This window comes from Schistocerca piceifrons, unplaced genomic scaffold, assembly GCF_021461385.2.
Source record: "Schistocerca piceifrons isolate TAMUIC-IGC-003096 unplaced genomic scaffold, iqSchPice1.1 HiC_scaffold_1409, whole genome shotgun sequence".
Lineage (NCBI taxonomy): Eukaryota > Metazoa > Arthropoda > Insecta > Orthoptera > Acrididae > Schistocerca > Schistocerca piceifrons.
In genome coordinates this window covers 12,501-17,500 of record NW_025727246.1, presented here as the reverse complement: position 1 = coordinate 17,500, position 5,000 = coordinate 12,501, and the positions used below count along the sequence as shown (strand labels likewise).

At 53.4% G+C, this 5,000-nt stretch overlaps 1 non-coding gene across 1 annotated transcript in view; it reads right to left on the bottom strand.

Moving 5' to 3' along the window:
- LOC124733781 overlaps window positions 1-1,522 on the bottom strand; it is a 1,909-nt gene extending 387 nt beyond the window's left edge. The window contains exon 1 of the ribosomal RNA XR_007009131.1: window positions 1-1,522. This exon is cut by the window's left edge and continues 387 nt beyond it. This is a non-coding gene — a ribosomal RNA (small subunit ribosomal RNA).
- Window positions 1,523-5,000: the final 3,478 nt, after the last annotated feature.

The following is a 5,000-nucleotide window of genomic DNA, read 5'->3' as shown; positions in this document are numbered from 1 at the left end:
ATCTCGTGCGGCTAGAAGCCGCCTGTCCCTCTAAGAAGAAAAGTAATCGCTGACAGCACGAAGGATGTCACGCGACTAGTTAGCAGGCTAGAGTCTCGTTCGTTATCGGAATTAACCAGACAAATCGCTCCACCAACTAAGAACGGCCATGCACCACCACCCACCGAATCAAGAAAGAGCTATCAATCTGTCAATCCTTCCGGTGTCCGGGCCTGGTGAGGTTTCCCGTGTTGAGTCAAATTAAGCCGCAGGCTCCACTCCTGGTGGTGCCCTTCCGTCAATTCCTTTAAGTTTCAGCTTTGCAACCATACTTCCCCCGGAACCCAAAAGCTTTGGTTTCCCGGAGGCTGCCCGCCGAGTCATCGGAGGAACTGCGGCGGATCGCTGGCTGGCATCGTTTATGGTTAGAACTAGGGCGGTATCTGATCGCCTTCGAACCTCTAACTTTCGTTCTTGATTAATGAAAACATACTTGGCAAATGCTTTCGCTTCTGTTCGTCTTGCGACGATCCAAGAATTTCACCTCTAACGTCGCAATACGAATGCCCCCGCCTGTCCCTATTAATCATTACCTCGGGTTCCGAAAACCAACAAAATAGAACCGAGGTCCTATTCCATTATTCCATGCACACAGTATTCAGGCGGGCTTGCCTGCTTTAAGCACTCTAATTTGTTCAAAGTAAACGTGCCGGCCCACCGAGACACTCAATAAAGAGCACCCTGGTAGGATTTCAAGCGGGTCCGCCTCGGGACGCACGAGCACGCACGAGGCGGTCGCACGCCTTCGGCTCGCCCCACCGGCAGGACGTCCCACGATACATGCCAGTTAAACACCGACGGGCGGTGAACCAACAGCGTGGGACACAAATCCAACTACGAGCTTTTTAACCGCAACAACTTTAATATACGCTATTGGAGCTGGAATTACCGCGGCTGCTGGCACCAGACTTGCCCTCCAATAGATACTCGTTAAAGGATTTAAAGTGTACTCATTCCGATTACGGGGCCTCGGATGAGTCCCGTATCGTTATTTTTCGTCACTACCTCCCCGTGCCGGGAGTGGGTAATTTGCGCGCCTGCTGCCTTCCTTGGATGTGGTAGCCGTTTCTCAGGCTCCCTCTCCGGAATCGAACCCTGATTCCCCGTTACCCGTTACAACCATGGTAGGCGCAGAACCTACCATCGACAGTTGATAAGGCAGACATTTGAAAGATGCGTCGCCGGTACGAGGACCGTGCGATCAGCCCAAAGTTATTCAGAGTCACCAAGGCAAACGGACCGGACGAGCCGACCGATTGGTTTTGATCTAATAAAAGCGTCCCTTCCATCTCTGGTCGGGACTCTGTTTGCATGTATTAGCTCTAGAATTACCACAGTTATCCAAGTAACGTGGGTACGATCTAAGGAACCATAACTGATTTAATGAGCCATTCGCGGTTTCACCTTAATGCGGCTTGTACTGAGACATGCATGGCTTAATCTTTGAGACAAGCATATGACTACTGGCAGGATCAACCAGGGAGCTGCGCCAACTAGAGCTGAGCAGCCGGCCGCCCGGGAGTGTGTCCCGGGGGCCCGCGCGAACACGCAAGCGTCCGCTCAATCATTCTGCAAACAGGAGGAGGCTGAGCTCCCCTGCACAATACACCTCGAAACCCTCTCAGGTCCCGGCGGCGCGCAGCGCCGTCCCAAGTACTTGGTCGGGTTCGAGAGAGGCGCAATCGCCCGGAGTTAGGCGAGTAGACGCTTTCGGTGCGACCACCCGTGCTCCCAACTGAGCTTGCCGCTGCCGACAGAGGCCCGGGAGCGTGCTGTCGTGGCATTGCCGGCGGGAGACAACACGCGCCACCTACGGTGACCGGCAGCTCCAACGCCAGCGCCACAGAAGGACAAAAGCCCCACTTGGGTGCCGAAGCGAACTCTCCCAGCACAGCGCACGCGCCAACACATCCGCACAGCTGCGATACAAACCACCAGCGAGAACCGCTGGGGCGACCGAGCAGCAGACGGCGTCGCGGCGCCGAGCGCCGGGCGGCGGCGCATCCTCAACGCACACAGTCCTCAATCGGACCAGCACACTGAAGATGTCCACCGCGCTTCGCACCGGGCCCGCGAGGACCTACTTTGGCCGCACGGCGCCGCGCGCAGGGTGCGCCGGCGCGCAGCTGCGACGCCTGCCGCGTCCGTCGGCCGGCGCGCCTGCCACTGGCCGCCCCCACCAGCCGGCTGTAGCGCGTGCGCCCACGCACCGCGCGGCCAGCACGCCGGGAGGCGCCCCCTCACCGGCCGGGGACGGTCCCACCCAGCCACCACCGCGTATCGCTTCACACCCAGATGCCGTTCAGTTTCATCGGCATGGTGGGTATCGCTGGAACAACCGGTTAGTACCTCAACCTATCGTCGCCATCACCGATTCACCCCTAGCGAGAACAACCGCACCACAACGGGTTACCATTTCTTCATTTGCGTAACTTCACCAGAAAACGTAGGCGTCCATCGCCATTAGCAACTTCAACGATTATTGCATGCCTGTGTCAGGTGTCACGCCACACTACGTCTGCCCACATACACGCAACAAAATGTGCACGCCTAGACAATACGTGGAAGGTGGCCCCCGTACGTATGCGATGTCCATTGCTCGAACGACTGTCAACCGGCCTCTGTAGCATGTCGCAGATATGGAACGCGGTGCACCATGCTATCACGGTGTTTGAGGAGAGACGACTAGGTCCGAATACATCAACACACAGCTCATGCTGATCGCCATCCACGGCGTCCGTTCCTCCCACACGTCTCTATGGCGTACCACACTGCAATCCAGCTCTCATAGGGAGACGACACGTAGCTGCGTGCACAATATTTGCACTGTATGGTCCGCCGTTTTTGGGCGCAGTCGTTGTACGGTCACACATGTGCCACGATGTATCATTCAGTACATAAGGACGAATGTGCAGTACAGATTGTGGTTCACGCGTACGACATCAGCGGACAGTTGACACAGGCCGCACCACAACGTAGCCTGCGTACGTCGCATGCGAAGGGCATTGAACATGCAAACTTGTCACCAACCAGCTTGCGAAGGCAGGGGGCAAGGTGGGGACGTGGGGACGTGGGGAGGGGTGGGGGGGGGGGGGGCGGCATGTACGTCCTGCTGCCATCCACATTACAGTGTACAGCAGGAGCATGTGGAAAGTCAGCAAGACTTGCAAGGTGTTTAACATGAAGCGATACACAGGGGAGCGGGCAGTGCGAGTAGCGAACTATATTGCGAGGGTTGCGGGTGGGCAACACTACACTAATTGAACGAGTCGTATAACAATTACAGAGCAGGTTTAGGCGACAACGTGGGTTACGTTAGCGGACAACGTGGGTTACGTTAGCGGACAACGTGGGTTACGTTAAGGCACAACATGGGTTACGTTAAGGCACAACATGGGTTACGTTAAGGCACAACATGGGTTACGTTAGGGCACAACATGGGTTAGGTTAGGGGACAACATGGGTTAGGTTAGGGGACAACATGGGTTAGGTTAGGGGACAACATGGGTTAGGTTAGGGCACAACATGGGTTAGGTTAGGGCACAACATGGGTTAGGTTAGGGCACAACATGGGTTAGGTTAGGGCACAACATGGGTTAGGTTAAGGCACAACATGGGTTAGGTTAAGGCACAACATGGGTTAGGTTAAGGCACAACATGGGTTAGGTTAAGGCACAACATGGGTTAGGTTAAGGTACAACATGGGTTAGGTTAAGGTACAACATGGGTTAGGTTAAGGTACAACATGGGTTAGGTTAAGGTACAACATGGGTTAGGTTAAGGTACAACATGGGTTAGGTTAAGGTACAACATGGGTTAGGTTAAGGTACAACATGGGTTAGGTTAAGGTACAACATGGGTTAGGTTAAGGTACAACATGGGTTAGGTTAAGGTACAACATAGGTTAGGTTAAGGTACAACATAGGTTAGGTTAAGGTACAACATAGGTTAGGTTAAGGTACAACATAGGTTAGGTTAAGGTACAACATAGGTTAGGTTAAGGTACAACATAGGTTAGGTTAAGGTACAACATAGGTTAGGTTAAGGTACAACATAGGTTAGGTTAAGGTACAACATAGGTTAGGTTAAGGTACAACATAGGTTAGGTTAAGGTACAACATAGGTTAGGTTAGGTTAGGTTACACGTTGTTGTAAGGAAAGGTGTAGGGGGGGGGGGGCGGGGGCGGCAGGTTCCTTGATAGTGATTATAGTAAGTGAATGCTTGTGACATGATCAGATTTGTCACGTCAGGATGCACCTTTGGCTTATTAGAGGCGGCGCTCCAATTCTATGCTTGTGTGAGACCTGTGTCTTTGACTCATGTCATTGTTTGTGCGCTGTGACAGGAGGTACTATTGTGATGTTGGGTGCACCGTTGTATAGGACATGTGTGGGTGTTGGTGCCTGGTCTGCGCAATGGTGGATGTCGAAAGGCTGGGATATTGTATTTTCCGCATGGACCTCCTGGTCTGGTTGTGATAGTGTGGATTGTGTAATGTGGCGGAGAAGATGCACTGGATGTTGTTCCATGCTGGTGCTTACATATTGTATGTGCGCCCGTTAGAAGCAGAGAGTGGTGCGTGATCAGAGTGTCTGGCTGACGTGTGGTTCCCATTGTGGGCAGACTCTTTCAGCATGTATACGGACAGTTGTGTATATTTGCTGTAGTTTGATGGCTCTGCATTGATTACTAATCAGCGCCGTGTGTACGGGTAATCTGGTTCCAGTCCAAAATGTTCCATCTGTGTACATTAGTGACAAAGACTCTCCCCATGCAGTGGGGCTCGGTCTGTTATAGCTCTTCCGCGTAATATATTTGCCCCACGTTTTTGCGACTGCGAGTGCGAGTGCAACGCGCATGGGGACCGACATGCTGATGGCTCGGTATCGGACGCCGTACAGTGAGCAACGCGATCGCGTCTCTCGCTCGTAAGTGGTACAGGTCGCGGCTCATGTATAGG